This window comes from Mustela putorius, unplaced genomic scaffold, assembly GCF_011764305.1.
Source record: "Mustela putorius furo isolate JIRA1106 unplaced genomic scaffold, ASM1176430v1.1 tig00003853_pilon_pilon_pilon, whole genome shotgun sequence".
Taxonomy (NCBI): Eukaryota; Metazoa; Chordata; class Mammalia; order Carnivora; family Mustelidae; genus Mustela; species Mustela putorius.
In genome coordinates this window covers 76,838,503-76,863,053 of record NW_025422005.1, presented here as the reverse complement: position 1 = coordinate 76,863,053, position 24,551 = coordinate 76,838,503, and the positions used below count along the sequence as shown (strand labels likewise).

Sequence of the window (24,551 nt, the reverse complement as noted above, 5' to 3'; positions counted from 1 at the left end):
CCAACAACTGGTTCCCTTAGGATCCAAACCTTTCTCTGCCATTACAGTTGTGGCCGGAGATCTTGAGTTCCTTAGCTGTTTTCATCAACAGTAGGAAAAGAAAAGGAATTCTGGCACGCTAGTGATTATGGAAATCAAATATGGGCCTGTTCCACCTTAAAGGGCCTAGGCTTGCCTAAGTGCTTGGGTCTTGCAGAGTTTGGGCACCACCATATTTGGAGCGTGCCTACTTTGGGGCGGGAACCTCCTTGAGAGTGATTAGGTCAGCGCTGGGGGAGGTGACCTTGTTTGGTTTCTGGCACCCGAGAACAGTGGTGCACTGTTTCTGCTGCCCCCGTTTACCTAATTGGCCCAGGCGCTCCATCAGAGCAAAGCCGCCCAAGAGCTCCTCGCTGGCCGCCCCCGCGGCCCGCAGCTCGGTAGAGGCGGGAAAGCAGCGCGCCTGCGCCGTGGGAACCGGGGCCGGAGGCGAAAAGCGGGGAGCGGAGGGGGGCCGTTGGAGCCGAGTAGCGTACAGAGCGGCGTGTGACGCGGGGACGCCGCGCGCTCCCAACGTCGCCCCGGTTTGACGCACACGGCACCAAACTGTGAGTTTCAGGGGTTATTTGGTCGGATTCTCCGGGACTCGAGTGGGTTTCGGGCCTCTGGGCTGTGGCGGCGGCGGGATTGAGGGTGGCGGAAGAACTTGGGGGACCCGACCTTCGGCGCTCGGGCCCGGGCAGCTACGCCCTAGGCTGGGTCCCAACCATCCAAAAGGACGCGTTTTGCCGCACAGGCTAAGATGGCGGCGGCGGCCGAGGAGGCGGAGTTGATGCTACACAAGGAGCCCGGGCCCCGGGTTCGGGGAGGCGGCGGCCGCGACGGCCGCGGGGGGCGGCGGAGCCTGAGGTGAGCGGCGGCCGCCGCCGCGGGGCGGGACTCGGCGGAGAGGGGGTGGGGGTGGGGGGACCTTTCCACGGCGGCGTCGGAGAATCCGGTAGCGGACACAAAGGGGCTGAGCTGGGCACTAGACTTGGGGGTTTTGTTTAGTCACATGAAGCCGAGCAGCCAGTGAGCAGTAGGGGGAAGGGGCCGAGATCAGGCGGCCTGGGGAGCCTGGCGGTCGCCATTGCAAAGCACTGAGTAACGGGGCGGTCCGAGAGCAGTCACCAACCCCTCTCCGGGGCTGCTCGGTTTTGGCCAGAAGCGCCAGTTCTGGCATTAACTGTACACACCCCTCCCCTAACGTGGGACCAGGACCGCATAGCAGTCCCCTCCCCCTGTTCTGCAAGATCTTATGCCGCTAGGTGCCTGGGAAGTAACAGCAAGAGGTAAATCGCCCAAAGTGTTTGGGTTGCCAGGGGCTTGGTGGGTGTCCAGCTAAAGCTTTTTGCTTCTCCAGGTCTGATTCCCTGGCCTTTGTGTCCCTGGGAGCTTAATCTCTGCCAGAGGAAAGCAGGTGTGCTCCACTTCTCCCGTGAACCTGAAGATGAGTTGTCCCAGACCCTTCTCAGTGATTGGAAACTTAGGTGGTGGAGCTAAAGGTTTCTTGTTACGAGACTTCCACAGACGACTCTCGTGTTGGGATCCATCCATGGTTTAGCAACATTAGTGGAAAACTTTCTTGAACTGTCTGAGTAATACTGACATAAATTTAGTTTTTATAAAACTTTGATGTCTAGACTTCAGATTTTGTGTGGTCATTAAGAAGTACTCAACAAGGGGGTAAACACAATGAGGGCCTAAATGATGGTCCTGTTTTGTATACAAGTCAATAATTACAACAGAAATACCAAAACACCATCATCTCTTCTGGCCATTTCCGACTAATGCCAGTCTTGTTGCATTTGGATGATAGATTAGATTTGCCTTAATAGTATATTGCTTCTCTGCTGTAGTTTAGTACCATTTCTTTGGTCCAAGAAGAAGGACAGCATTTCAAAAAAATAGACAACTCAAGTTACTCAAAGGAAACCTGCTCTTTGCCTTCAGTGCCGTGTGTAAGTATCCAGGGAACTTGATGGCAGTAATCCTGCCTTGGTAGCTTTGGTGAGAAAAAAATTAGTTTTTATGAAGAAGTTATAATTTGGTTTAGCCATTTTAATTGGTGAAACATGAAGGCTTGACCACTGTTGGTGCAGTGATAAGTATATTGCTGTTAAAATCATGGCAGTGTAAATTTTAGAATTCTAACATAACCTTATGCTGCACTTACGGCTGCATCATACTTTGTATATTGTATTAACTGGGATTTTAAATACAAAACTTGGAGACAGCTAATGTTTTGTTTTGGCCGGGTCACATTAACAAAGTAAATAATGTGATCAGAGGGAGAAACACATTGAGATCCTTAACTTTAGATCTGTTCAAATTAAAATTTGAATTTTTTAATATAACTTAAAACTTTGATTTTCCTTGCTTCTTTCAGATATATATTTTCCCCTTTTTAGCTTTTCTTCTAATAGAGAACAATCTTATTGTACTAATGAATAGAAGATACATTAACATTGGCAAAATGTATTATTGAGTCATGCAGTGTTAGGGTGAAAGGAATCTCAGGGATTCCTAGTTATACCCATTGTTTTATGATCTATTGAGGACCAGATATGATTATGTTAGTGCTTAATGGAAAATTATCTTTTCAGCTTTTACCCCATTGCTCTTTTCGTTGGTCACATTGCTGGGATGAGAAGGTGACTCTGTAACTAAGGGTTGAAAAATGAAACAAGGGAGTATGTTTGAAAGTATCTGTTATATACTATTATTTTAATGAGAACATCTATGACAATAAGTTAAAAACTGTTATTTAACATGATATGGTGATGTAGTTTTTAAAGTGACTTCCAGTGAATAATTCCAGATACCAAATACAGACATTTCAAGTTAATTTTGGAGCAATATTGCTTTTGAATTTCGAGTTTTTCAAAAAGCAGTGTAGACCCCCAAAATTTAAAGAAACAAATAGCTTGATAAACTTCTTGGAAAGTTTGAAATAACTGCCATTACTACCAGTTATTACATAAGAAATGAGATGCCAAAAACGATGTAGCACCTTCATTTTGTAATAGTTTTTTTTGGGTAAATGGACGTAGATTGGCTCTTGTTAAAAATGATTTGTTAAGATTACTATGACCACCGAATAGATCTGTAAGGTCTATTAGGAAATTCAACAAGTAGCAAAATCATTTATGGTAGAATCTCACAGTTCTTTAATTTCTTTATCAAATATAACAAAAACTTGTTAAATTGTATTGAGGTTTTAAAGCTTTTATGGGTTATTTAAAGTGCGTTTAAATTACCGATTTTTGAAGAAAGTTGGTAAGCTATTGCTTTATTTTCAACACTGTGTGAGTGGATTTACTTGCATTTTAGTCTTATGATAATTAGGATTATTCTCAGATGATTTTTAATTACAGAGTGAGCCTGTTACCTGCAAACCTTAAACATTTTGCAGTTTAAGTTTGTTACTCAAGTTATAAGAGGGAGAGTTTTGGTGTGGTTGAATTGAGACTGTATTGGGTAGCAGAACAAGAAAAGAGAGTCAAGGATAGTTACTGGGAGTGGTGGGGATACCTGCAATTTAGAGAAATTGATAGAAAAGATTAGGTTTGTCGGAGATACACAGTTTGTGTTAGGGTTACTTACTTAAAGGTTACTTACTTCTCAGGGTATGATTCCAGAGGAAAAGAGTGGATCTTAGTTTTGTAGGAATACTTTTCTCATGATTGCTTTTCAGGCAATCTTAAGGCAGAGGTTTGCACTGAATTCAGAAATAGGTATGATCAATTAAGAATTCCTAATTTTTAGAACATTGTTTTTTAAAAAGTATTTTTAACTTTTTAATTGATAACCCTATATAGTAAAATATGAGAATAAAGGATGGCTACTGTGATATTTTGGATAGGTATTCAAATGAGTTCTAACTTTTTACATTAATCCCTATAGAGACTATTTTGTAGATGAAATTTGTAAATATTTACGAAGTTATGAGATGTAGCAATGACTAAAGCAGTTCTAGAAGTATTATCTTTTAATTCAGGTTTATTAGAGGGATATCATTGCTTTTAATATTAAAACCATTTACATCTTTGAATTTTCAGAAAGTTGACAGTAATCAATCTGATTCTACCACTAGCTCACCCTGCTGGTTGGCTGAAGTATATCTGTCTTCTCTTAAAAATAAATACAAATATCATTGGAGACCTAGAAGGTAGAACAGCAAATTCAATTCATAGTCTTTTCTTCAGGAAGATGGGGGTCTCCATGAAAAAGGTATTTTTCTCATCGTTAGGGTCTTAGTTGCTCTACTGTTAAGTTTTTTCTAAAATCTGCCAAATTTGAATTGTGGAGTTACTATCCTCTTTGAATTCACTAGGAACTCTTACGTGATTATGAGGAGTTACTATGTTTTTGTTTTTTTAAATTCAAGATAGGACATCCTTTGACAATTGAGAGATGTTAGCATGGAAAACAAAGTCCTGTGAGATAACTTTCCAGGAGGAGAAAAGCAGAGGATTTCAGGGAGAAGAAAAGAAGCATGCCAGGACAGAAGCAGCAGCGCACACTTCCAAATGGAGGAAAGTGAGGCTGGATTAAGATTAGTGTTTCTAAGATACTATCTTTATACTCTCCCTCTACTAATGTTTGCTTTACCTCTTCTGTTTGCAAGCTGTAGCCTTCCCATTTCATTTGGGATTCTTCGAACTGTGATCTTGTGAGTAACTTTATAAAAAGTATAGAGGAGTCCTTTGTTCCTTGCAATTTAATTCTATTAGTCTAGATTGTGGTACAGTTGAAGTTGGTTAGAGTGATAAATATGACTTTTAGGTAATAAGCCTTTTAGTATGTGTATCATTCATTGAAGTTGAATATATAGCCTTTAAAAGTTTTTAAAAGACTTTGTAAAAAGTCCAGAAATGTAAATATGTTAGGAACCAAATGGGTAATTTAAAATAAAATCCTAATAAAGTGTTAGAATTAAAATACAAAGCATAGATATCTGTATGATACCAGTTTTTTTATCTACCTTTTATAAGAGATTAATGTATTTATCCTTTTCTTTCATGGCATTTATCCTTTTACTGGAAAGCTTAATGCAAATCTTCATTAGTTTCTTGAGAAAGATGTTAAATGTAACTTTTATTTTCAAAACAACATTTATTGGGGAGGGAATGACTGCCAGTTGTTGAATGGTATGTGAAGGTGGATAAAACCTTGCCAAAGTGGGAATTAATTTCCTGCTGCTTACTATTGATTTACTGAATAATACACACACACACACATACACAAGCGTGTATATGTACACATACGCACACACACAGGAAATCATAGTTGCATTTATAATTGTATATGAATAAAGAAGCAGGATGAGATAAGGTTTAAAAGTGTAAGCCTTGAAGTAAATCTAGCTGTGTGGGGGTGCCTAGCTGGCTCAGTCGGTGGAGCATGTGAGTCTTGAGTCAGGTTGTGAGTTCAGGCCCCACTCCCTACATTGGGCATAGAGAGGACTTAAAAAAAAAAAATCTAGCTGTGTGAGCACTAAGCAAGAGGATTTAACAGTAATATCATCTTCATAGAAGCTTAAGGTTTACATTGCATAATTCTCGTAAAGTCCTTAGCTTTCTGGTACACAGAAAGAATACACAATGAATACACAAATGTTAACCTTTTATAATAATAGTTATTCCTATTACCATTGTTTAATTTTTTTATAGTAACTTGATATTTTCATCTGCATGTGATTTGGGATCGTATACTTTTGCTGTGCTGCTTTTCATTTTTTAGACCCATGTCTATAAAGGTAAGGTTGTAAGGAAGTCAGAGGCAGGCACCAAAGTTTGCCCTCTCCAGTTCTAGCAGCAAAATCTATTAAACAGGTTCAGTATTTCAGGAACACATTTGCTTTTACTGTCAGCTGATGAATAAAGGCACTTGAGGATGAGTACATTCTAGTAAAGTTATTTCCCAACGAATGTGTTGGTTTATCTTTGTTAAAACATCCTAAATTTCTTCACTCTCCTTTAAAATTTTGACCATGAGAATTGTGGTGATCATTAGAGAGGAGAAAGTGAGTGGTTTTGTGTATTTGTACGTAATAACATAAAAACTCCAGATAGGAAAGAAGAGAAGCTTCAACAGCAGGTAGATTGAGGAGAGGAGAGGCATGTTAATCTTTTCAATGCTTAGTCTGAGTTAGGGCAGTTTCTTCAAACAGCATTTCCTTTTGCTGTTTTCTTCTCTATACTTTGTTTTGTATTTGTTTCTGCTGATAGAATCTTAAACTTATTTCTGTCTTTAATTTTTCATCTACCATGTACTCCTCTCACTGCCAGACAAATCTTAAGCTTTTTTAAAAAATTGTGAAAGGAAGCTAGTAAAATTAATTGTAAATTCACATGCAGAGGAGTATGAGTCTGAAAAATTAGAATTTTCATATATGCTTAAAAATACTTTGCGCGGTTTGGAAAATGAAGGGGGGAAATGTCACCCATAATTTTTTACCATTATATAGTTATTAGTATTAAAGGAGAGGGATATGAGACTGACATTAATTAAACGTCTGTGTATTCCTTGTAATTATGCTTGATACATACATATATTCCCATTTTATATGCAAGGAAACAAATTCAGACTCATGTCACATAGATAGTAAATAGTCCAGCAGCCAACTTTGAACATAGGCATAGCTTGCTTCTATAGATAAATTCTATTCTGCCTTTCTCTCCTTTCAATCTATACTTTAACAATACTTTTATTACGATTTGTAAGTTTTATTTCCTACTTATAAAACATTATAAAAGCATTTTTCTGCCTACCCTTATTTCAAGCGGTATCTTATTGCCCACATTGTTTATTCATACTACCATATAAAGGCTCTTTGTCTTGGCTACTGGATATTGGTACAGTGATATTGGTCAAAGTAGAAGCTGCCTTTTTCTTTACTGAGTGACCAAGAAGAAAAATAATGTAGGTTGATCAGAACTAATACTTTCTGATACTAGAAAAGCTACAGGTTTAGTAATACTATCTGATGAGACATTTAACTCAAAATTGGAGATACATAAAATATAGATGAATTTTCAATTTATAGCCATCAGAGAACAACTTTTTAAATAATTTTATATTTTGAAATGCCATAAGCTTCCTTGTTATATTTTAAAAGTGATATTAAAATTTAACAGGCACTTAACTCTATTTAGTTACTATCCGTAATTCCTAATGTAATAATCACTATAGGGCACCTGGGTGGCTCAGTCATTAAACGTCTGTCTTTGGCTCACGTTGTGATCCCAGAGTCTTGGCTAGAGCCCCGCATCGGGCTCCTTGTTCAGCAGGGAGCCTGCTTCTCCCTCTCCCTTTCCCCCTCCCTGCTTGTTTTCCCTTTCTCATGTCCCTGTGTCAAATTAAAAAAAAAAATCTTTTGAAAAAACACTATAAAAGGGAAAAATATTGAATTCTTATACTCTCATTGGGTGGATGGCATGTATTAAAAAAAATTGTGGGCCTTTTATAAATAGATTGTATAGACAGCACCCCCGATAGAAATATGTTGAGCCACAAATGCGATTTAAAATCTTCTATAGCTTTTTAAAAAATAAAAATAGGTAAAATTAATTTTATTAATGTGTTTATTTAACCCAGTATATTTAAAACATTTTTTTAATATATAAATACAATTGAGTTATTCTGCATTCTTTTTTTTTTTTCCCATGCCAAGTCTTCAAAATCAAAAGTGTGTGTTCCACACTTAAAGCACATCTCAATATAGATTAGCTAAACCTCAGGTACTTAGTAGTGAAATGGCTTTCATATTGGACATTGCAGATACAGGTAGTAAGTTCTATACAAGGATGGGGAAACGATAGTAAGTTCTGTAAAAATACAGAGAAAGGATAAAGTAGAAATTGAACTGAGCCTTAAAGAATAGCTAAGAAAAGAGTATGCTGGAGAACAAATCTGTAGTGATGGGAATTAAAATAGGAGATGTAATTTGAAATCAGGTAATAGAGTGGCTTGATTCTAGGGAATTTGTTTTATATGGAGGATACATATGTGAAATATATGTTAGAGGGTGCTTAATCATGTCTTGTACACATGAGCATTTAATGAATATTGAATTAGTATTTAAGTGAATTAATACGAGGCAGAGCAAGAAAAATGCTGGAAGAATACTGACAAATCCTTATAGGTCTCCTAAGGGGAAACAGTTGTGCTTAGGGTATATTAGTGATCTGTGATTAGCAATATGATGGAGACTGATGAACACGGATGAGATTTGAGAAAAGGTTTTTTGATTTGACCGTTATTGGTAAGTTATTTTTAAATGTTTTATTTATTTTTAAAGATGTATTAAGTTATTTGAGAGAGAGCAGGGGGGAGGAGCAGAGGGAGAGGTTGAGCATCTCAAGCAGACTCCCTGCTGAGTGCAGAGCCCAAAATGGGGCTCCATCTCACAACTCCAAGATCATGACTTGAGCTGAAATCAAAAGTCAGATGCTTAACCAACTAAGCCACCCAAGCACCCCTATATATTTTATTTAGATATAGTTTAAAAACAGTGAAGTGCACAAATCTTAAGAATACAGCTCAGTGAAATTTTACATATAAGTACACATAACTTCTACTCAGATCCATGTACAGAACACTGAGAAAGGTGCCTTGTGCCCCCTCCTATTAAGATCTCCCCTCAGAAGTATCCACTATTTTAGTCTCTATCACCGTGAATAAGTTTGGCTTATTCAAACTTATTATTATTAAAACTTATTATTTAAGTTTGAACTTGTTTGTGGCATATTTGTCCTCCTTTCCAAGGGTAGGCTGATGGCTTGAATCTCTTTCTTTTCTATCCTTGTTTGGCGTTAAGTGAATTTGGAGGTAATGAGCTGATAAGTAATTGGTTCCATGGCTCTTCTGGTGTTTTGGTTTTTTTCCCCTAGTGTGGAGTATGCCAAAATCAGAGAGGTGTTTCTTAGTTTTCATTAATATTGACCCTTTAGAAGTTTTATGATGAGAAAATTTGTTTAGAAAGCAGAGATTTGAATTGCTTCTTTAGAATGCAGAAATTTGAATTGCTTTTTCAGATAACATAGTTATCTGGCTTATTTTCATTACAGTGTCCTCTAGGCGTATAGCCAAGAAGTAGGTAGAGGAGGTCTTGATTTGCCTCCTTATATAGAGGCCTTTTGGAACCTCTTTAGTAGTAGCTTCTAAGCATTATGTGAGTTAGCTTTCAAGCATTGCAGGTTTCTTAATAAGGTATTTCAGTATTTCTGATTGTGATTGTAGGGATAAGAATAAATTGGTATACTTCTGTTTACTGCTCAGTTAGTATCCATTCTCAACCTGAAGGATTTTGACATTTATGTGTGAAGAACTAAAAGATTACCTTAAGGACAGCTGCACAAAAATTTGAATGGTTAAAATCATCGAGGTACACTTTATAAAATGAGAACTGAAATAGAATTACTGATCATGGTTTACTTCTAGTGCTTGAGTTCATTTATTTATTTATTTATTTATTACTTATTTTTTAATTTTTCGAATTACAACATTGCGTTTCCATAAATATTGAGCAGGGGAAGGATTGTTTACTAGTGTAACAATTGGTGCTTTTGGGAGAAGGATTTTTATATCTGAAATATGTATTATAATAAAGTTGTAAAAAGTACATAATAATGAAAATATGTATCTTTACATTCTAGTATGCCTAGTTTGGAGGAATAGATATGTTTTATAAATTGTGCATAAGTGGACATGAAAATACTTCCTCATTAACGTTTGAATTATGAATGCTTTTGAATTTATGAATGAAAATATAAAGTTTTGTTTTTTTAAAATGTATAACATGACTTAATTATACTCTTGATCTAAAAATTTTAATAGTTGTCTTGAAGAAATAAAACCATCTATCAACTTATATAGGTTTTATATTTGTGAAGTATAGAAGGCTAAACCAAATTGGTTAGATTAGACCTTGAAAACATATGGTTATTATCTACAAAATATTAAGACTTTATGTAGTACCTTTTGTGTAAGATTTAGAAAACCACAAACAAAACAATTAGAATGTTACTAATTAATAACCTTAAGAGTCAATTTCTATGGGAAGAAAAAACACATTTAAGGGTGTGTTCTATGTTTTTGTGTTGTTTTGACAAAACTGGATGTTGTATTTGAATGTCGTTTTGGGAGATTGGATTTTTTTGTCTGCAGAAAAACCTTATTTGTATGGTTGTATCTTCAACCTTTGCTTGTTTTCATTGGGTTAGTTATATATAGAATTCATATAGTATCTTGCTGGGGGTAAGATTGTTGTAATAATAGAGCAAAGGATATGGTTCCTCCTCTAAAGAGCTCATGAACTAAGACACAACTTGAGGAGTACTTAATAATGAAACATTTGAAATACTGAGTTGACACAAAATAAAATGAGTGGTATCAGATAAAGATTGGGTTAATTAAGCTTCTTCGCAAAAATGTTTTCATAATCTAGGTTTTGAAGATTGGTATAAATGAATAGATTCATGGAAAGGAAAGAGAGTATCAACTAGGGAGAAGAGCATGTTAAAAAGCACAGAAATGGGAATTGTGGAATGCAAGCATTTTCCTTACTCAAAGTAGAATCTATTTTAAATGAATGTAATGAAGAATAAGTTTGATAAGATTGTGGCTGGCGCTGGAGGAATCTAAAGAAATTTGGATTAGAAATTAGAAATAAGGGATTCAATTAAGTCCACTAAACAGAAATAAATGAAGAAAAAAAAAGATTAGCAACCAGATATAACATGATTGAGAGAAAAGATTGAAGTGAAGAAGGCCAATTAGAGGTTATTATCTTGGTGGATGGAAGGAAGGATATTTTAAGAGTAAGAATGGGTAGTTTTAAAATCAGGTAGGTGAAATGTGTGGCTCTTAAATTTGCATACAAAGTTAAAATTAGAATGGAACAGTTCTATTATCTCCAGATACTGAAAATAAATTTACTTGGACTCAATTTACAAATAAATTATTAACACTAATTAGGATACATCTGCCTTGTTCTTTAAAAAAAAAAAAAACTGATGAGCTTTTAAGTTTGATTTGAAAACTAAGTAAAAAAGTTATACTATACTGGTATTTTCTGAATTGCTAGTACTTTGAACTAAAAAAATACTTGAATAGTAAGAAGAGCCTGTAATTGTAATATTGTATTTTGAGTTATAATAGTATGTTTTAGCCATGGTTTAAGAAACATTTTAATTGGTATGGGAGTTGGGGAAACATATAATAAAAATTAGTAGTCTGGACTTTCAGTGTTAAATTTGTTTTTAAAAATGCTTATTTTAAAATTTAGGGTAGTTGAGAATACACTGCTTTTATTGGGGGGAAATTCCCTATAGTTCCTTTGGAGCAATAGTATTTTTTGATATTTAAGATCTAAGTTGTTTGTCTTTACTAGAGTTTTTAAGAGTTCTTGAATGTGTATCGTGTCTTAGAGTGAGTAAGATTATTTTTAAGACAAGAATTTTTTTTTTAAAGAGTTATTTATTTGAGAGTGAGAGAGCAGTATGGGAAGGGGCAGAGGAGGAGTGTCTCAAGCAGACTCTGTGATGAGCTCCGAGCCTGATGGGGGCTCGTTCCCACAACCCTGAGATCACAACGTGATCCAGAACCAAGAGTTGGATGTTTAACAGACTGCACTAACCAGGTGCTCCTTAAAAGAGAAGAACTAGAAAAATATGAAAAATTTATACAACTAGTACAGTTAAAAATTGTTTTCTGTGCTTTTTAGAGTTAGTAAATCAAACAGAATTTGGAAGTTGAGTCTAGGAATATAAGATAGTATAGTCTTACTTTAACAAGTTTACATTTTAACCATTCTCACAGCTAATACAGGGTTAATTTCTGTTAGTAAAGAGTTTTCTGGCAACTTGGCAAAATAGGGAGGTACATTTGACTCTGTTCAAGTTTACCTGTTGAGATAGCAGTTAAAGCAAAAGAGAATAGGCTGTTCCCTACTGTCACTGGAAATAGAGATTTCATCCATCACTCTGAAATTTGGCATTTTGGTATAAATAGTATGGGTGAGAAGTGTTGACAGCAGAACTGTCTACTGTGATTATCCTGATGAACTATTGGTATGGGAATAGGAAGCGTCCCTGAAAGTCCTTCCCTGAACCTCTTTTTTCCTCTTCCCTGTTTGCCTGTAAACTTCTTGGCAGTAGATCCATCCCACCTTTTTGTGCTCCTTGGGTCTATACAAGCTGAAAAGCAATGAAAAATCACCATGTGCATGAGGAGAGGCTGCAATTTGAGAGGGACTAGAAAACAAAATTGACTATTCCATACACATGGATCCCATTAAAAAGTTCATACAGGAAAGAAGTGGAGGAGACAGAGATAATTTCCAGTGGCTGTGATGGAACCAAAAATCTTGTGCTAGGTCATTCATTGAGTGCCATAATGATGTCAGTGCCATTTAGAGTGATACAGATGGCATCTTACGTAGGTGTCCTTTAGTGTGATATTCCTTGTCTAACTTCCTCCTGGTTCATCTTATTTTCCAAGACTTACTCACCAACTTCCTATCAAGTTTGGTTACCTGATACCCTTCCATCAGCTTTTTCTTCACATAACAGGAATTGGTCCTCCTTACTCCCTCCGTTTACATACTGGATTACACATTCTTGGTGTGTGGTTTTGAGTTTTATCTTAGACAAAGTAACAGAAACCTTAAAAATAAAGAAATGGCAAAAATATGAAAACTTACAAGTTCATCAATTCAAGTGAAGGAAAAAAACCTAGGGTAAAACTTTTTAATAAGTTAGAACAACTAAACACTATCAGGCTTGAACTTTTGTGTGATAAACAGCATTGAAATGTAAAGTATAGTGTAAGTAGCCTTTCTTTAGAACAATTAGTAAGAGTTATTCTTACAAGAATAACTCTTACAATAACTTAGCAATTAGTAATTCTTAGTAAATCTTAGAATTTCATAGAAAAATAAAAAAAATAAGGCTATGAAGATTTATTGAATAGTGGCATGTTTTATTGACTAGATGTATGTCAAAACTTTATTCCAAATGGATAAAAAACATTCTTTTCAAATTCCTGTGAATTTTTTAAAAAATTGTGTCTTGGGCTTCAAAGAGAATCCTAAGGTTTTAAATTAGAGAAATTGAATTGTATAGGCCAATGTTTTCTGACTAAAGTAATAAAACTAGATGATTGTTAACTACTTGGATGATGAAAACTATGTCCGACTGGGATTTAAGCTTAAATTTAATACTGATTAGAGGTTAATAACAATGAAAAAAACAGATGAGATTAATATTCATTTAAACATGATGCATAAAAAACACTTTACTTTGCTATCATATCAAATCCCTGATAGAATTATAATAGCAGTTTTCTTAAAAAGGCATTGTGTGCCAAGGACAAAGAAAATGGCAAAGCTAGTTACAGAAGTAAAATTTTGGAAGCTTGAAAGCAGCAAGTGGTAACTAATTTTGTAGATCTGAGAGAACCGAATTTTCTGCCATTAGTTGGGGTCGGGGTGCCTAGAATTGGTTCTGTAGACGCTGGGATTGAAATTTGGTGGCTTCAGAAATTGGTTGCTTCAGGTAATTTGAAAGAATTGCCCCAAGGCATATAATAACAAGTAAACAATACTTGTGGTACTAGGAAAGGGTTTCTTACCTTCATGTTTCTTCTCTGATATTCAAATGAGAATTTCTGTATTTGAGAACTCTACACAGCTTGGGTTAAGAGTATCATACTGGAATTATCATATTGGAATTTCTAGAATTACTTAGAAATCTACATGTTGAATCAGGAATCATCCTCTTTTCCTCTATTAGTTCTGAAAATACTGGGTATCAGGCTCATAACCCTGGATGTGAGATTGGAAGATTAATCCTGTTACAGCAAACTAATGATCAGGGGAAAAGACCACCAGATAGTAACAGTTGTGGATCCATCCAGGGAAATGGCCCAGATTGATCATCTTGCAATGACACCTACCCATTAACACAGAATTTCCAGACAGCTTTTATATGTTTCATTTTAAGATGTGACATTATGGATCATTAAACATTTGAGGAAAACCCCAGTATGAAAGACGAGGAGATAGAAACAGCAGTTCAAAAGAAAAGAAGTTACTCAAATATGTTTGGAAGTAAGGTAATTGTATATTTGAAACAAGAAAGGAAGCTTGCTATAAGGCAACCCTCAGAAGACAAAAGCTCTTAGACATTTAGAATATGAAATAATAGGATTGGAAATAAAGAATATGAGATACTTAATAGAAGAGTTAGAAGTTTAGAATATTAAATTCTTGTAGAAGATTGGAAGATAAAATTGAGGAAATCTTCCAGAGAGCAGGACAAAAAGAGATGTAAAAAGGAAATTAGAGGATCATACTTGCCAATTCAACATATGAAGGGTAAGAATTACAGGGTGGAAGAAAATGTGTGGAGGAAATTAATAATAATTGAACCAAAAATTTGGGTTTTCACATTGAAAGGTCTTACAGAATGGTCAGCATAGTAATTGAAAAACAACATATCAAAGTATATCATAATGAAATTTCAGACACCAGAAATAAAAGGAAGATCCCAATAGCTTTCCCATAGGGAGCATATAAAGGAGATTAGGAATCAGTAACAATGGAAAGGAATCGTTATGGAATAATGCCTTCAAAACTCTTGAAGGAAAGGTGTTTCCAAACTACTAATTCTGTACCTTGCCAAGCTGTCAAGTGTGGGAGTAGGCTAAAATTATGCAACATAAGAGGTTGTTGGAATATTTCCTCCAACTGCACTGTATCTCAGGAAGTTACTAGAGGACATGGACTTTATCAAATGATGAGTTACGTAAAAACAGGAATTCTCCAGGAAATAGAATTTAGCATAGGAGAGAAGTAAAGAGAATACATACCTAAAATGATGGTGAAGGGAGATCCAGGGAGGTTAGGCTGTGCAGCAGTTCTGAAAAATGATGAGTTCAGATTGGGACAAGAAGGAAAGAGAATCTAAATGGTAGGTTTTTAGAAAGACTTGTATGCGAGCACACATGAAATAGAGAGGATTTTTGTGACTTTATTCAAAAGGAACATTTATCTGTAGTTTTCCTGTGGTGTCGGTTTCGATATGAAGGTAATAATGACTTAATAAAATGAATTAGGAAATGTTCCTTCCTCTTCTGTTTTGGGGAAGGTTTGAGAAGGATTGGTGTCAATTCTCCAAACTTTGGTTTAAAGGTAGATTGCACCAGAGAATCCATCTAATCCTGTTTTATTTTTGGTAAGTTTTTTCATTACTTCATCTCTTTAATTTGGCATGGGTCTCTTTCGATTTTCTGCCTCTTCTTGATTCAGTTTCAGTAGTTTTTTCTAGAAATTTGTCCATTTTTTCTGGGTTATTTAATTTGTTGCTATATAGTTGTTCCTAGTGTTCCCATATAATTCTTTTCATTTCTTATTATAACACCAGTAGTATTGATCCTTTTATCATTCTTGATTCTAATAATTTGTCTTTTTTTTCTTGGCCAGCCAAATGAAGATTTGTAAATTTCATTGACACTTTCAAGGAACCAACTTTTATTGATCTGTATTTTCTGTTCTTAGTTTCATTCATTTAAGCTGTGATCTTTATTATTTTCTTCATCTGCTTCTTTTGGGTTTAGTTTTCTCTTCTGTTTTTTTAAGGTCAAAGGTTAGGTTATTGATTTGAGATCTTTTTTAATGTAGGCATATATAGTTATAAATTTCCCTTTAAACACTGCTTTCTCTTCATTTAAATTTTGACATGTTGTGCTTTTGTTTGACCTTTACAGATTTTATAATTTTCCTGCGTGATTTCTTTGATCTGTTGGTTATTTAGGAGTTTGTTGTTTAATTTCCACATATTAGTTTCCCATATTTCTTCTGTAACTGCTTTCCAATTTGATTCCATTGTGTTTGGAGCACATAATTTGTATGATTTTATTCCCTTAAAATTTTTGAAATTTGTATTATAGCCTAATATATGGTCTTATTGGAAAATATGTACACTTGAGAAGAAAGTGTTCTGTTGTTTTGAATGGAGTATTCTGTAGATGTATGTCAAGTCTAGTTAGTATATAGTGATAGTCTTGTTTCCTTGTGGTTTTTTGTTTTGTTTTTTAAAGATTTTATTTATTTGACAGAGAGGGAGAAAGCACAAGTAAGCAGAGCGGCAGGCAGAGGGAGAGAGCGAAGGCTCTCTGCTAAGCAGGGAGCCTGATGTGGGGCTTGATCCCAGGACCTTTAAAAGCAGAAGCTTTAACCCACTGAGCTACTCAGGCGCCCCTGTTGTTACTTGTTTTTATCTGTTGTCTATTTTTACTTTCAATTTTATATGTTTCAATTTCATGTGTTTTGAGTCTTTATTGTTAGGAGCATATATGTTTATAGTTGATACATAATTTTTGATGAATTGATTTTTTTATTTTATAAAAGGTCCTTCTCTGTCTCCAGTAATACTTTTTTCCCTTAATATCTATTGTGTCTGATGAGAGTATAGCTACTCCAGCTTTCTTTTGGTTACAGATTTCTTGGTATATCTTCTTCTGTCCTTTTACTTTCAGCTTATTTGAATCTAAAGTGTCTTTGAACCTACAGTGTATCTCTTTTATTATTTTTTGTATGTGTGTGTATCTCTTTTAGATAACATCTAATTGGATTGTGTTTTTTTACCCATTCTGTCATTCACTGGTTTTGGATTGGAATGCCCAATTAATTTGAGTTTAATGTAGTTACTGATAAGGGAGAATTTATGTCTGCTATTTTGTTGTTTTCTGTGTCTTAAGGTATTTTTCTTTTGTTATTTTATTCCTTTACCATTGCCTTCCTTTTTACTAAATAGATTGTTTTCTAGTACCATTTAAATCCCTTTTTTTTCACTGTTTATTTTTTTCGTTGTGGTTGTCCTGGGAATTGTAGTTAATAACTTATTTCAGTCTAGTTCAGATTAATATAAATTTCAATAATATATAATAATTTTGCTCTTGTATAACTCCATTCCTTCTCTTTCCTTTATGCTATTTTGTCATGCAAATGATGTCTCTATATGTCTTTTAAGTTAGAAGAAAAAAGTTACAAAATTAAAAATTATACTGTCTTACATATTTACCTATTCAGTTACCTTCCCTGTGCTCTTTATTCTTCGGGTAGATTCAAGTTACTGTCTAGTGTCCTTTCATTTCACCCTTTAGTATTTCTTGTGTAGGAGGTCTTGTGGTAACCAGTTCTGTCAATTTTTGCTTATCTGTGAATGTCTTACTTTCATTTTAGTAAAGAATTCTTGGTTGACAGTATTATTTTTTCAGTTTGAATCTGTCTTCCTATTGCCTTTTGGCTTCCATGGTTTCTGATGAGACATTAACTATTACTTTTATGGAGGATCTCTATATGTGACAAGTCACTTATCTGTTGGCTTCCTTCAGGATTCTTGATTCTCTGGTTTTTGAGTTTATATTAGTTCCTCAAGCTTTTTGGATATTAGAGTAATATTTGTCATTAAATTTAGGGAAATTTTCAGTGATCATTTATTCAGCTATTTTTCTGCCCTTTCCCCTCTATTTCTGAGACTCCTGTTATATGTATGTTGGCATGTTTAATGGTGTCCCTCAGGTATCTTAGACTCCTTTTTTTCTTTCCTTTATTTTTCTTTTTGTTTTCAGAGTAGACAATCTCAATCTTCAGATGTACTGAATCTTTCTTCTGCCTGCTCATATCTGCTGCTAAAAACTTATAGTGAATTTTAAATTTTATTTACATTTTTTTGCTTTCCAACTCTAGTTCTGTTTCATTCTTTTACATGATTTCTTTCTGTTTCCTGTTTGTGAGACATCCGTCTCATTCTTTACTTTAGTTCTTTAGACAGATTTCCTTTAGTTCTTTGAACATGTTTAAAATAAGTGATTTGTGAATATTGGCTAGTAAGCCTAAAGTCTGTGTTTCCTCAAGACACTTTCTGTTGACTGCTTTTTGTTTGTTTTCCCATGTGTATAAGCCATTCTTTCTCATATTTATGTCTTACCATTTTTTTGTTGAAAACTACATTTTAAATAATGTGGCACCTCTGATAATCAGATTCTCCCCTTCTCAGTGCTTGTTGTTACTGTTTGTTATTTGTTTATTGAACTAATAAACAGATTTTTAAAAATGAATTCTGTCAAATCTGTTTTCTTTATCATGGGTGGCCACTGAAGTTTCTCTTCAGTTAGCTTAGTGGTCTAATTTGACAGAGGTGTCCTTAAATGCCTGAAATCTCCCAGTCTCAACATTCAGAACGGAATTTTATAACTTTGCCTTTCTCTTCACTTAGTGCTTGTACAAAGCCACTGGTCAGCCAGAGGTGAGTGCTTAGGACCTTCTCAGGCCTTTCCTGAGTCTATGAACATCCCTATGCTTACATGTGACCATCTAGATGCTCAGGAATGTATTGCAGCTTTTTTTAGTGCCTGGTTTTTCTTTTTAAGCTCTTTGGTTAGCCTGTTATTTGTCTCAGCTCTTATCTACTGCCTTGGTCAGCTGCAATATGAAACAATTGCCTCAGATAGTTTTTTGACAAACATTCTTGGGGAAAAGTTTTGCTTTGTTTTATTTTTGCATTGGGTGAGCTCTGAGGCCAAATTAAGATAACTTTAGGAGTGGGGTCTTCCAAGAAACCACCAAACATGTCAAATAATGACAGTCCTCTGGGAATGTAGTAGAGGTGATCTCATCATCTTCTGCGTTCCCCTTTCCCCCATAATAGCTGCCAGGCTATTAGTTTTCAACAGGTTTGTGGACTGTTGAGTTTCAAAGCTGCAGTGGCAGGATGGGAATAGGACAAAATAAAATGCTACAAAGTTTGCTGGTCTTAAAGATTTAACCATCTTCTTGAATCAGTTCTCCCCAGATTGCGGCAAGACTTTGGTTAATTTCTCATTTGGAAAATGTTGACTCTTTTTTTGCCATTGTTCTTGTTGATTTAATGGAGGTGATGATTTTCAAATGCCCTTTTTTTTTTTTTTTTTGCCAGTCTTGAGTTTCAAGAGTTCTATTTTAGAGTCTTGTTATGTAGTTTACAAACATTTTCTCCGACTCTGTCACTTGTTTTTTAATCCTCTTAACAGGATCTTTCACAGAGTAAATAAAAGATTTTTGCTTTGATGAAGTCCAGTTTATTTTTTTCTTTTATGGATGATACTTTTGGTGATATTTCTAAGAATTCCTTTTCTAGGTCTAGATACTGATGATTTCTGTCTTCTACAGGAATAATAGATTACATTTAACATTTAAATCTATAATCCATTTTAAATTAATATTGGTATAGAGTGTGAGATTTAAGTTGGTATTCTTTTTTTTTTATTCTCTCTGTATATTCAGTTGCTCCAGCACCAGTTGTAGAAAAGACTTTTTCCCCCCATTAAACTGCTTTTACATTTTTGTGATAAAGTGAGCTAGCCGTCCTCATGTAGGAGTTTGAGGAGATTATAGAAAATATAGATGAATTCTAGAGAGTTAATTCATTCTTTTATATAGGAGGCAGTTAGATCCAACATGAAAAACCAGTATAACCAAATTGTTTAGAAATCAGGTAGGAGGAGGAATGTTTAGAGAAGAGGTGGTGGGTAGTGCTAGTTTTCATACAAGCTTTGTTTGATTCTTAAAATATGCATTTGTGTAATTTAATTAAAATAAAACCAATACTATAAGGTAATGCCAGTGCTTAGGGGAAATTTTAAAACCATAAATGTCTGTATTTTTAATTTTGAAATGTTTTTAATGTGGAAAAAATACTCAGAATAATGCATGGTAAGAAATATAAAACTTAAGAGTTCAGAAGTGTGTACCTGCTTAACTAACCCTAGAATTAAAACATTGGCAGTTCCTCCATTCTTTTCCCTTCCAGTCAGACCTCCGCCTCTGTCCTTGGGAGACAACCATCAAACCTTTTATGGTAGCCACATTTTTGTTTTATATTTTTGCTACTTTTTGAAATATACATTTTTTTCCTATATGAAATTTATATAAATGGATCTTGGCTTTTCCAGCATTGTTTGTGAGATTCATGTCTGTTTTTGCATGTAAGTATAGTTCATTCAATTTCATGGCTATGCAGGTATACCTCATTTTATTGCACTTCACTTTGTTGAGCTTTGCAAATGGTGTTTTTTGTTTTGTTTTACAAATTTAAGGTTTGTGGCTACCCTGTATCTAGCAAGTCTATTGGTGCCATTTTTCCAACAGCATTTGCTGCCTTCATCTTTTTGTCACATTTTGGTAATTCTTGTGAAATTTCAAACTTTTTATTTCTGATGGTGATCTGTGATCAGTGATTGTTGATGCTACTATTGTAATTGTTTTGGTGTGCCACAAACCACAGCCATATGAGATGGCAAACAGTAAATGTTTTGTGTGTTCTGACTCCTCCATTGACTGGCTGTTTTCCTGTCTCTCTCCTTTAACTTGGGCCTCCCTATTCCCTGAGAGACAGTGTTGAAATTAAGCCAATTAATAACCCTATAATGGCTTCTAAGTTTTTAAGGGAAAGGAAGAGTTGTGCATCTCTCACATAAATCAGAAGCTAGAAATGATTAAGCTTGGTAAGGAATGCATGTCAAAGGCTGAGATAAGGCCAGAGGGTAATAAGCCTCTTGCACCAGTTAGTCGAGGTATGAGTACAAAGGAAAAGTTCTTGTAGGAAATTATAAGTGAATACACTAGTGAACACGAGAATGATGAGAAAGTGAAACAGCCTAATTGCTGATGTGGAGAACACATCAGTGGTCTGTATAGATCAAACCAGGCAACAACATTCCCTTAAGCCATAGCTTAATCCAGAGCAATAGGCCCTAACTCTCTTTAGTTCTGTGGAGGCTAAGTAAGAGAGGTGGGAAGGCTGCAGACGAACTGTTTGAAGCTAGCAGTTTGGTTTACAAGGTTTAAGGAAAGAAACCTTTAGAACATAAGAGGGCAAGATGAAACAGCAAGTGATGATGTAGAATCTGCAGCCAGTTCTTCAGAAGATTTCTAGCTCAGATAATTAACAAAGATGGCTACACTAAATGACAGATTTTCAAAGTAAACAAAGCAGCCTTATATTGGAAGAAGATGCCATATAGGACTACCATAGTTAGAGAGGAAAAGCCAGTGCTTAGCTTCAAAGTTTCAAAGTGCTGGCTGACTCTTCTTGGGGAGCTAATGCAGCTGGTGACTTTAAGTTGAAGCCAGTGCTCATTTACTATTATAAAAATCTTAGGGCCCTTAAGAATTGTGCTAAATCTGCTCTGCCTGTGCTGTATAATAGAATAACAAAGCCTGGTTGATAGCGTATTTTTTTATAACTGTTTCACTGACTATTTTAAGCCTACTCTTCAGACCTACTGCTTGGATAAAAAGATTCCCTTGTAAATATTATCTCTCACTGACAGTGCACTTCATTAAGAGCTCTGACAAAGGTGTACAGTGAGGTCAATGTTTTCATGCCTGCTAACCCAACATCAATTCTGCAGCCCATGGATCAGGAAGTAAATTCAACTTTCAAGACTTGTTGTTTTAAAAGTACATTTTGTAAGACTGTAGCTGCCATAGATAGTGACTCCTGATAGATGTAAATTGAAAACCTGGATTCAGGGCACCTGGGTGACTCAGTTAAGTGGTTGCCTTCAGTCAGTAGATATGGATCCTGAGTACCCTGAATACTAAGGTTAGCATATAAAGAATTCAAAGCACCTTTTCTAACTATATTACAAATATTAAAAGAAAATAAATTCAGGGATACCTGGGTGGCTCAGTCAGTAAGTCAGTTAAGTAACTGCTCAGTTAATGATCCCAGAGTCCTGGGACTGAGTCCCACACCAGGCTCCCTGCTCAGGAGGGAGGCTGCTTCTCCCTCTCCCTCTGTTCTCCCCTCTTCTCATGCTCTCTTTCACACACTCTCTCAAATAAATAAAATCTTGAAAAAAGGAAACCTGGATTCACCATTCTCGATACCATTAAAAACATTGTTAATTCATGAGAAGTGATCAAAATAAAGACATAAATAGGAATTTGGAAGAAGTTGAATTCAACCTTATGGATGACTTGGAAGGTTCAGGACTTCAGTGGAGGCAGTAATTGCAGATGTGGTGGAATCAACGGGAGAACTAGAAATGGAACTTGAAGATGTGACTGAATGGCTGCAATTGCATGATAAAGCTTGAACTGATGAAGAGTTGCTTCATAGGATGAGTGAAGAAGAAAATGCTTTCTTCAGATGAAATCTGTTCCTGGTGATGATACTGTGAAGACTGTTGAAATGATAACAAAGGAAATACATATTACATACATACTTAGTTGATAAAGCAGCATCAGGGTTTGAGAGGATTTGGCTCTAATTTTGAAAGAAGTTCTACTCTGGGTAAAATGTTACCAAACAGCATCACATGCTACAGGGAAATAGTTCATGAAAGGAAAGAGTCAGTAGTTGTGGCCAACTTCATTGTTTTATTTTTAAGAAATTGCCACAACCACTCTAATCTTCAGGAATCACCACCCTAATTAGTCAGCTGCCATCAAGATTGAGGCAAGACCCGCAAAAAGATTGACTCGATGATAATCTGGAAAATGGTTAGCATTTTTTAGCAATAAAATATTTTAAAATTAAGGTATATGCTTTTTAGAAGACATACTGCTATTGCACACTTAATGAACTGTAGTATAGTGTAAACACACTTTTATATGTACTAGAAAACCAAAAAATTCACTTGACTTGCTTTTACGGTTTTGCTATAGTGTGGCAGTGTGGAACTGAACCCACGCTGTCTCTGAGGTGTGCCTGTATCGTAGGGGACATTATATGAATAGCCCACAATTCATTCTGTTAGTGATGGAAATTTGGATTGTTTCTACTGTTTGGGCTTTCATGAATAATCCTGCTGTGTATTTCTTGTACATGTCTCTAGTGCACATATGCACACATTTATATTTAGTAAATTTTTTGGAGTTAAATAGCCTAGTTTTAGAGTGTATTTATGTTTAATTTCAGAAGGTATTAAAAACTTCCTTCCCAAAGTGTTCTGTAACAATTTATAATCTCATCAACACTTTTGCACTTCATCTTCACCAACACCTTCACCAATATTTTGTATTGTTAATCTTTAATTTTAGCAATTTTAGTGGATGTGTAGTGTTTTTATTCCCCATTTCCCTGATTACAAATGTGATTGTACCTTTTTATATATTTATTGACCAGGTTTTATAAATATTTTGTGTATATTTGAAAAGAATGTGTTTTGCAGTACAAAACGGGTACAGTATTTATATACGTGTCAAGTCAGTTTTGTTAAGCATGTTGTTTAAAACTTCTATATTCTCACCAATTTAATTGCAGCATGTTGGCTCAATTAGAGATGTGTTAAAATTTTCTACTGTTATTATGGATTTATCTTTCTTGTGTTACTGCCCATTTTTGCAAATTTAGAATTGTTTCTGAAATGTTTTTGATGAGTTGAACGTTTTATCATCATTATTTCTTGTTGTCTTTAGTAATTCTCTTTGCTTTGCAGTCTGCCTTAATTAATAACAATATAGCTACACGGGCCTTGTAGTTAGTGTTTGAGTGGTTCATTCCCACCCCCCAACCTTTATTTTAAGTTTTTCTGTGCCTTTTTGTTTCAGAATTGTTTCATGTATCCACCATATCAGTTTTTCTTTCAATCTGATCTAACACTTCATCTTTTACTTACAGTATAAAGTTTGTTTAGATTTCTTGTGATTATTGATGTATTGGGGCATAAATGTGCAATCTAATGTGCTTTCTATTCTGTTATGTTCTTTTTCTTAACTTTCTTGCTGTCTTATTATTCTTTTCTCCCCCCATCTTTTTTTAAACTATTTTGTCTGTAGCCACAAACCTCACAAAGGCATTTTTATCTGAAAATAATCTTTTTTTAAATTCGCCTTAATTGGGGCGCCTGGGTGGCTCAGTGGGTTAAGCCGCTGCCTTCAGCTCAGGTCATGATCAGGGTCCTGGGATCGAGCCCCGCATCAGGCTCCTTGCTCAGCGGGGACCCGGCTTCTCTCTCTGCCTCTGCCTGCCTTTCTGCCTGCTTGTGATCTCTGTCTCTCTCTCTCTCTGTCAAATAAATAAATAAAACCTTTAAAAAAAAATTCACCTTAATTTTGAAGGAAATTGTTACAGGATATAGAAGGTGTTGCTCTAGTATGTCCCATTTTTTTTTCTGATGATGTAAACCATTACTTGTGTTGTCATTGTCATTTCCTATATGTAGCCATTTTTCCCTGGCTGCTCCTAAGGTTTTCCCTTCAGTCTTTTAACAGTCTGACTGTGATATGTGTGTAGAAATGGTTCTTGATATCTATCCTACTTGGGTTTGTTGAGATTCTTGGATCTATAAATTAATGTTTTCTATCATCTGAGATGTTTTTGGTTATTTCTTCAACAAACATTACTTTGAACCTTTTTTATTCTCTTCTGTTGCATCTTGTACATCAGTGTTGAGTTGGGTTATATTAATGTTAGACTGCCTGATACTGTCCTCTTGGCCTCTGAGACTGGTAATTTTTTCTTCATTCATTTTAT

The 24,551-nt window shown here is 35.5% G+C and overlaps 1 protein-coding gene across 20 annotated transcripts in view; it reads left to right on the top strand.

The window, feature by feature from the left end:
• Window positions 1-306: 306 nt before the first annotated feature.
• ZNF644 (zinc finger protein 644) overlaps window positions 307-24,551 on the top strand; it is a 123,989-nt gene continuing 99,744 nt past the window's right edge. For 4 of the 20 annotated variants that reach the window (XR_006601815.1, XR_006601816.1, XR_006601814.1 and 1 more), the window contains exons 1-2: window positions 308-888; window positions 1,382-1,979. The gene's annotated coding sequence lies outside the window, so the exon portion shown is untranslated. The other 16 variants (XM_045064842.1, XM_045064841.1, XM_045064837.1 and 13 more) reach the window with 15 other exon arrangements.